The 9,398-nt window shown below is 43.6% G+C and overlaps 1 pseudogene; it reads left to right on the top strand.

The window, feature by feature from the left end:
• Nucleotides 1–6,273: 6,273 nt before the first annotated feature.
• Nucleotides 6,274–6,702, top strand: LOC116541359 (annotated as a pseudogene).
• Nucleotides 6,703–9,398: the final 2,696 nt, after the last annotated feature.

The raw sequence follows: 9,398 nt of genomic DNA, 5'->3' as shown, positions 1-9,398 counted from the left end.
TGACAAAGTGAGATCTGTTCCAAAACAAGAAAAAGATACGGGCTGGGCGCAGTGGCTCACACCTGTAATTCTAAAACTTTGGGAGGCTGAGGCAGGCAGATTGCCTGAGCTCAGGAGCTCGAGACCAGCCTGGGCAACATGGTGAAACCTGTCTCTACTAAAATACAAAAAATTAGCCAGGTGTGGTGGCGTACGCCTGTAGTCCTAGCTACTCAGGAGGCTGAGGAAGGAGAATCACTTGAACCAGGGAGGTGGAAATTGCAGTGAGCCAAGATCACACCATTGCACTCCAGCCTGATGACAGAGTGAGACTCCATCTCCAAAAAAAAAAAAAAAAAAATATATATATATATATAAAATTACCTCAAAAGATCAACCAAATCTAAAAATTATTAGTGTTCAAGAGGGAGTTGAGTAAGAACAAGGGGTAGAAAGCTTATTCCAAAAAAATGACAAAACTTTCCAAAAATTGAGAAAGAGATAAATACTAAGGTACAAAAAAAGTCAGAGAACACCAAAGAGATTCAACCCAAACAAGACTACTCCAAAGCATATAATAATCAAACTCTGAAAGATCAATAACAAAGAGAGGATCCTAAAAGCAGCAAGAGAAAAGAAGTAAATAATGTATAAAGGAATTCCAATTCACCTGGCAACAGACTTCCAAAACAGAAACCATACAGGCCATACAGGTATGAGTCATCACTGGCCAACTATTTCTACTTTTTGATATTGATCATATTTTTTTTTTTTGCTATAAAATTCCCTATTAGCACTGCTTTTGCTGTGTCCCGTAGATTTTGGTATGTTGTATTTCCATTTTCATTTGTTTCAAGAAATTTTAAATGTCTTTCTTAATTTCTTCATTGACCATTGACTGTTTAGGAGTGTGTTTAATTTCCTTGTGTTTGTGTATTTTCTGAAGTTCCTCTTGTTATTGATTTGAAGTTTTATTCCATGGTGGTCAGAAAGGATATTTGATATGATTTCTACATTTTTAAGTTTGTTAAGACTTGTTTTGTGGCGTAAGGTATGACCTATCCTGGAGAATGTTTCATGTACTGGTCAAAAGAATGTGTATCCTGCAGCAGTTGGGTAAAATGTTCTTTAAAAAATATTTTGGGCCGGGCACGGTGGCTCAAGCCTGTAATCCCAGCACTTTGGGAGGCCGAGGCGGGTGGATCACGAGGTCAAGAGATCGAGACCATCCTGGTCAACATGGTGAAACCGCGTCTCTACTAAAAATACAAAAAATTAGCTGGGCATGGTGGCGCGTGCCTGTAATCCCAGCTACTCAGGAGGCTGAGGCAGGAGAATTGCCTGAACCCAGGAGGCGGAGGTTGCGGTGAGCCGAGATCGCGCCATTGCACTTCAGCCTGGGTAACATGAGTGAAACTCCGTCTCAAAAAAAAAAAAATATATATATATATATATTGTAGAGATAGGATCTTGCTATGTTGCTCAGGCTAGGTCTGAACTCCTGGGCTCAAGTGAACCTCCTGCTTCAGCTTGCCAAAGTATTGGTATTACAGGTGTAAGCCACTGCACCTGGCCAAAATGTTCTTTAAATGTCAGTTAGGCCTATTTGATCTAATGTACAGTTTAATTCTGATATTTCTTTGTTCATTTCCTGTCTGGATTATCTGTCCATTACTGAGAATGGGATGTTGAAGTCCCCTGCTATTTTTGTATTGAAGTCTATATGTCCCTTCAGATCTATTAATGTTTACTTTATATTCCTGGGGGTGCTCCGTTGGTGGGTGCATAGACATTTATAATTGTTTTTTTTTTTTTCAAGGCAGAGTGCACTCCAGCCTGGGCAACAAGAGTGAAACTCTATCATCTCAAAACAAAACAAAAATAGCTCCAAGTACCAGCATACCAAGGCCACTGGCCGTGGTGGCCGTACTGTGGGTGTGTCCAAGAAATGTCTGTAGGCCTTGTCTGTTAATAAATAGTATTATACCACCCCCCCAAAAAAATAGCTACAAGAGAATAACTTAAATGTTTCTAGCATAAGAAAAAGACAAATATCCAAGGTGATGGATAACCCAATTATACTGATTTGATTTTTACAAATATGTAAATGTATTAAATTATCACATGTACGGCCCCAAAAATGTACATATATTCTGTGTCAGTAAAAAGTAAAATAATTTGCTGAGCATGGTGGCTTACATCTGTAATCCCAGCACTTTGGGAGGCTGAGGTGGGTGGATCACCTGAGGTCCGGAGTTCGAGACCAGCCTGGCTGACATGGTGAAATCCTGTCTGTACTCAAAATATGAGAAAAAAAAAATTAGTTGGGTGTGGTGGTGGGCACCTAAGTCCCAGCTACTCGGGAGGCTGAGGCAGGGGAACTGCTTGAACCCCGGAGGCAGAGGTTGCAGTGAGCCAAGATTGCGCCACTGCATTCCCGCCTGGGCAACAAAGTGAGACTCCATCTCAAAAAATTAACTAATTAATTAAATTAAATAATTTTTAAAAGAAACCAAGAATTCCAAAACCTAAAGCTGAATTTCCTGCACTCACATATGTATGATCACTGTAGTTAACCAACAAGCCTCTACTGTCTGCCTACTCCTCTTCATGCAGCTGCAAAACAGGGATTTGGGTAAATCACCACTATTTGCTATAATGATCATCACCATCTGCTGTGGCCTCAAGTTATCTGTTTTTTTGCTCTTGTTGTCCAGGCTGGAGTGGAGTGGTGCGATCTCGGTTCACTGCAACTTCCACCTCACAGGTTCTAGCGACTCTCCTTCCTTAGCCTCCCAAGTAGCTGGGATTACAGGCGTGTGCTACCACGCCCAGCTAATTTTGTATTTTTAGTAGGGATAGGGTTTCTCCATGTTGGTCAGGCTGGTCTGAACTCCCGACCTCAGGTGGTCCGACCGCCATGGCCTCCCAAAGTGCTGGGATTACAGGTGTGAGCAACCACACCCGGCCTTTTTTATTTTTTTTTTTTAAGAGAAAGGGTAACTTCAAACTATAGGGCTTAAGTGATCCTCCCACCTCAGCCTCTGGTGTAGCTGGGACTACAGGAGCACACCACCACACCTGGCTATTTTTTTTTTTTTAATGTTTTTGTTTTTGGTTTTTTTTGTTTGTTTGTTTGTTTTTTTGAGACGGCGTTTCACTCACGTTACCCAGGCTGGAGTGCAATGGCGCCATCTCGGCTCACCGCAACCTCCGCCTCCCGGGTTCAGGCAATTCTCCTGCCTCAGCCTCCTGAGTAGCTGGGATTACAGGCATGCGCCACCATGCCCAGCTAATTTTTTGTATTTTTAGTAGAGACGGGGTTTCACCATGTTGACCAGGATGGTCTCGATCTCTTGACCTCGTGATCCACCCGCCTCGGCCTCCCAAAGTGCTGGGATTACAGGCTTGAGCCACCGCACCCGGCCTTGTTTTTGTTTTTTTTTGAGACAAAGTCTCACTAGAGTGCAATGATGCAATCTCAGCTCACTGCAGCCTCTGCCTCCCAGACTCAAGCAATCCTCCCACCATAGCCTACTAAGTAGCTGAGACTCAGCTATGCATCACTACATCTGGCTAGTTTTGGGGGTTTTTGTAAAGATGGGGTTTCATCTTTACAAATGTCATGTTGCCCAGGCTGGTCTCGAACACCTGGGCTCAAGTGTTTTCTTAAATTTTTTGTAGAGATGGGATCTTACCACGTTGCCCAGTCTGGTCTCAAATTCCCGGCCTTGAGCAATCCTCCCACCTGTATCTCCCAAAGTGCTAGGATGACAGGAATGGGCCACTGTGCCCAGCCTTAGTTTATGTATAAATATAAATCATTGCTATGAGATAAAACGAAGCACTAGTATGGTATTTAGAAATGCTCAGGTTTTTTCTTCATATCTGATGGTGCTGAACAACTCTGGCCTTGACCCTCAGCCTCACCAAGCCCCCAGCTCCTCTTCTTGCTGTAGAGCAAGGCTGCATTGTTTTCAGAGTCTCCTGAGTTCTAACCGCACATCCCACCTACACTTGCCCAGGAGTTAATACTTAGATCAAGTTGTAGCAAATAAGTCTTTATTTTGCTTTATTAAGACTAAGATAACAAAATAAGCAGTTCCCCAGCAGAAAGTAACCTGGAAGCTTGTTACATTTTGAGCATCTTGCTCATGCCACTGCCCAGGGCTCAGAGATATAGGTTCCAAGACCACTAGCTTGAGATCAGCCTTCTTCCCTCATCCTCTGCTCCCTGGACCTAGTCATTAACAGCACACAAGCATGTGCACATCAGTATGAAGCAGGGCACCTCATTGTCTACCTAGATCTAGTATAGCCCCGATGGTTGGCCAGGGGGTTGACAGAATTGTCCACTTCCCCTTTACCAGTCCATCCCACCCCAGGGAAAATTCACGTTCTTTTCTCAAATCCATTGGGTGAAGAGGAAGGCCCAACCCCTTAGCCTGACCCCCAAGACCACCTGTTTCCAACAGCAAGCTGCTCCCTTTGCAGCCATCATAGGAAGCAAACAGGTTTAGGAGGGAGGAGGGGTACCAAAGATGCTAGACTTTGGGGGCCATGAATCTCACAAAGCTATTGTTCTCTCCCCAGATGGAAAAAAAGGAGATGCATACCCTATTTGCCCAATTTCAGAGGGTTCACAGTCCCTAAGGCCTGTCCTTGGGTCTCTCAGTTCATGGATCTTAGGTTAAAAATCCCCATGCCATAGTGAACCCAGTCCCACAAAGATGTGTAGAGAAACAAAGCAAAACCAAGTTATACATCCTGGGTGGTATCTGTCAAGCAGGTTCCCTTTTCAACAAGCCAAACCTGGGAGCAGTGAGAGGAGGGGACAGTCAGACAAGGAAGGCCAGCCATGAAAAACATTCTGGAATCATGATCTGATTAGCAGAGGGGAGCTGTGAAACCAACCGGCAGTGGCCAGACAGAGGAAATGCAGTGTCTGGCAGCTGGCCATCTTCACCCTTTCCAATCAGCAGCAGCTCTGGCCCCATCCTGACCCCTGGTGGCTGCTGGTGAGATGAGGAGAAAAATCTTTTCAAGCTCCTCCCTGCTCTAAGAGTAGGGGGAAGCTTGTGGGATCCAGTGCAGATGAAAAGCCCTATCCTCCCACCTCCACTGCTATAAGCCTCAGCTGGGGTCCCCAGGAGCTGCCAGCATATTTAGAGCACCTTCAGGAGGATTTGCTCCACTGAAGTCATCAGATGCCTTCTTGATATAAGCCCAGCAATCAATCAAACAAGTGTATACTGTATAAAGCACTTTTCGGCTCACCCCTGTAATCCCAGCACTTTGGGAGGCTGAGGGGGGTGTATCGCCTGAGGTCAGGATTTCGAGGCCAGCCTGGCCAACATGGTGAAACCCTGTCTCTACTAAATATACAAAAAATAGCCAGGCATGGTGGCGTGCGCCTGTAATCCTAGCAACTTGGGACACTGAGGCAGAGAGAATCACTTGAACCTGGGAGGCAGAGGTTGTAGTGAGCCAAGATCGTGCCATTACACTCCAGCCTGGGCGACAGAGTAAGACTCTGTCTCAAAAAACAAAACAAAAAAAAGCACTTTTCACCTATCGAGTTGGCAAAAATGTGTGTGTGTGTATATGTGTGTGTATCTGTGTATGTGTGTGTTACAACTAAAGATCAATGCAAATCAAGGTGCAATAAGACCAGTACTCTCATGAGCAATTGGTGAGAGTATAAATGTGTACAACCTTTCTACCAGTAATGCTGGTAAAATAAAGCCAAAATCTTTCAGTGTTTCTATCCTGTGACCCTATGTTAAGAATCCAGCCTGAAGAAATCAATAGATTGATATAACATGATACCTGGAATTTGAAATAAATGAGGGAGGAGAAAACAAGATTGACCAAAAGAGAGAATTACTGCAGCTGGGTAATAGGCACGTGGGAGGTTCTTTATTCTATTTTGTTTACTTTGGTATATGTTTGAAATTTTCCATGATAAAGCTTTTTTTAATAAAACTTTTTAAAGAAAGTATCAGAGGCTGGACATGGTGGCTTACACCTGTAATCCCAGCACTTTGGGAAGTCAAGGCAGGAGGATTGCTTGAGCTCAGGAGTTCAAGGCCAGCCTGGGCAACATGGCAAAACCCTGTCTCTACAAAAAAATATATATTAAAAAAATTATCCGGGCATCGTGGTGCACACCTGTGGTCCCAGCTACTTGATCCCAGGAGGCTGAGGCTGCAGTGAGCTATAATCATGACACTGCACTCCAACCTGGGTGACAAAGCAAGACCCCTCAAAAAAAAAAAAGAAAGCTCTCTCCGGTGCATACCTTCAAGATGACAAAGAAAAGAAGGAACAACAGTCGTGCCACAAAGGGCCGTGGCCACATGCAGCCTATTCGGTGTACTAACTGTGCCTGATGCGTACCCAAGGACAAGGCCACTAAGAAATTTGTCATTCGAAACATAGTGGAGGCCACAGCAGTCAAGGACATTTCTGAAGCGAGCATCTTCGATGTGTATGTACTTCCCAAGCTCTATGTGAAGCTGCATTACTATGTGAGTTGTGCAATTCACAGCAAAGTAGTCAGGAATCGATCTCATGAAGCCCAAAAGGACAGAACACCCCTACCCCGATTTAAGCCAGCGGGTGCTGCCCCATGACCTCCACCAAAATCCATGTAGGGAGCTGAATCCTTAAAAGACTGAAGATGACTATTCTCTGGAGAAAAATAAAGTGGAAATTGTACTTAAAAAAAAAAAAAAAGAAACCATCAGAGATACAAAGATTTGTGTACAAACATGTTAATTTTTAATAGCAAAAAAGTACAAACAGTGTAAAAGTGCTATGCTAGAATAAACAAATGATTGTGCATCCAAACATTGGAATATTATACAGCCATTTAAAAATCAAGGATGTTTTAATGACATGGAAAATGCTTACAATGTGCCTGGGTGCAGTGGCTCACACCTGTAATCCCAGCACTTTGGGAGGCCGAGGTGGGTGGATCACCTGAGATCAGGAATTTGAGAACAACATGGTGAAACCCTGTCTCTACTAAAAATACAAAGTTAGTCAGGCTTGGTGGTGCCCGCCTATCATCCCAGCTTTTCAGGAGGCTAAGGCAGAAGAATCACTTGAACCTGCAAGGAGGAGGTTGCAGTGAGCTGAGGTCACACCATTGCACTCCTGCCTGGGGGACAAAAGCAAGACTATGTCTCAAAAAAAAAAAAAAAATTAGCCAGCCATGGTCACGGGAGCCTGTAATCCCTCCTACTTAAGAGGCTGAGGCAGAATTGCTTGAATCTTGGAGGCGAAGGTGGTAGTGGTCCGAGATCGCAACACTGCACTCCAACCTGAAAGACAGAATGAGATTCCATCTTCAAAAAAAAAAAAAAAATGCTTACAGTGAAAAACTAAGTGAATAAGTAGGATACAAAATTGTATATGCAGCATTTAATTAATTATGTTAAAAGTACATAGAAGACTATATAAAAATATACTAAAGTGTTTGTTATACAATGAAACCATGGGTGGTTTTAATTTTTATTCTTGATATTGTGCTGTGTTTTCTGAATTCTACAAGGAGCATGTTTTACTTTTATAAACAACCTTTAAAATCGCATTTGTTAAAGCATACTAACCTGGGAGTCTGATATATATCGAGCTGCAAGGGCTGCCATATATTAGCTGGGCGACATTAAGCAAATTAATTAACTGCTGGGTCCCAGATTTCTCCCCTATAAAATTGGCATATTGCCAACCTATTTCTTGAGCCACCATTTACTGGGCATTTACTATGTGCTGGGTACTATGCCAAGTGGCTTTCCCTCCACAAATTATTATATATACTATGCATACTTACACTTCATATGTGATTGATTTGATCCTCAAAATAAGGCATGGAGTAGGTGATAATATTCCTATTTTAGAGATACACAAACTGCAGCTCAGAAAATTTAGGTAACATGCACAGGTTCACCCAAATAGGTAGAGTCAGGATTCAGACATAGATATGACCATCTTTGGAAACCCAGCTCCAGGCCTCTAGCCTGGACTGCTCGCAGTGGGAGTTTTGTTGTGAGGATAGAATGAGGTCATACAGATGGAGTGCCAAGCACAGTACCTGGCTCCAAACTCAGAGCCACTCCATCGAATGTTACTTTTCATTTCTCTGATACCTGAATGTTGGTAAACTGTGGCAAAACAAAACAGTGCACTCTCTGAAAAAAAAAAAAATGCCCCTGTCCTAAAAGAGGGAGTTGTAGAGCTGGTAGGGATAGACCAGAAAGGGGCTGGAAGGCTAGCTCACTCAGGGAGACATGCGGGGCTGCGACTGTGCATCCCATATGTTCCAGGGTACTTCTGTCAGAGATTTCCTCAGGACTTCATTGGACCCTACGCTTAATTTGCAACTCAGAATACAGTATAATCAGGCCAGGCATGGTGGCTCATGCCTGTAATTGCAGCTAAGGTGGAAGGATCAGGAGGTCAGGAGTTCAAGACCAGCCTGACCAACATGGTGAAACCCCGTCTCTACTAAAAATACAAAAATTAGCTGGGTGTGGTGGCACGCACCTGTAATCTCAGCTACACAGGAGGCTGAGGTGGGAGAATCGCTTGAACCCAGGAGGCAGAGGTTGCAGTGAACCGAGATCGGGCCATTGCATTCCAGCCTGAGTGACAGAGCAAAACTTTGTCTCAAAAATAAATAAATAAATAAAAGAATACAGTAAAGACAGTATAGTATCCAACAAGGCATCACTCCCCAACTTCCACTTACCCCTGCTACCCCTTCCCCCTAAGAAACAAGGTGTTTCCATGGTTCCAGGACCATAGATTGGTTTTTCTTTTCTTGTTTTCCCTTTTCTTGGAGAAAAAGGGAATTTTAGGGGTCCAGTGAGACAAGGTACTGTGTGGAGAAGGAAAGGCTGACACCTTAGGCTGAATAACACAGCTTGGGTAAGAAACACAGCTTGGCCTGCCCCAGAACTCCCTTCTGGATTCATCTCAAATGCCTCTTTCTCTTGGGTGCCAGCCTCAGGTGGATTCCATCCCCATTCCCTATTCCCACCCCACAAACTTGTCATGGCACTAACCACACTAGAATTGCTTGTTGGTTGTCTGTCTTCACTACTAGATAGTAAACTCCATGAGGGCAGACCCCACGGTGTTCACCACTGTGTCTCTAGCACCTGGCTATATACCTGGTACTCAGTAAACTGTGTAGATACTTGATGAATACAGAAATGAGTGAATGAATAAATGGACAAACTCTCCATCAACAGTCATGCCTCAAGTGGACCCACAGTTGACCTGTTCTATGCTAAGCACTTAGAAGATGTGGTCCCTTTCCTGGAGGCTTAAATTTTAATTTCTCCAACCTCATATAAATTGTAGGAAAACATGCAATAAGGGAAATCCCTATTTATTCCAAACCTCATGTT

Source organism: Sapajus apella, unplaced genomic scaffold, assembly GCF_009761245.1.
Source record: "Sapajus apella isolate SASKATOON/1434 unplaced genomic scaffold, GSC_monkey_1.0 scaffold151, whole genome shotgun sequence".
Taxonomy (NCBI): Eukaryota; Metazoa; Chordata; class Mammalia; order Primates; family Cebidae; genus Sapajus; species Sapajus apella.
Note: the sequence above shows the minus strand (reverse complement) of the source record. Positions and strands in the feature narration are given on the sequence as shown.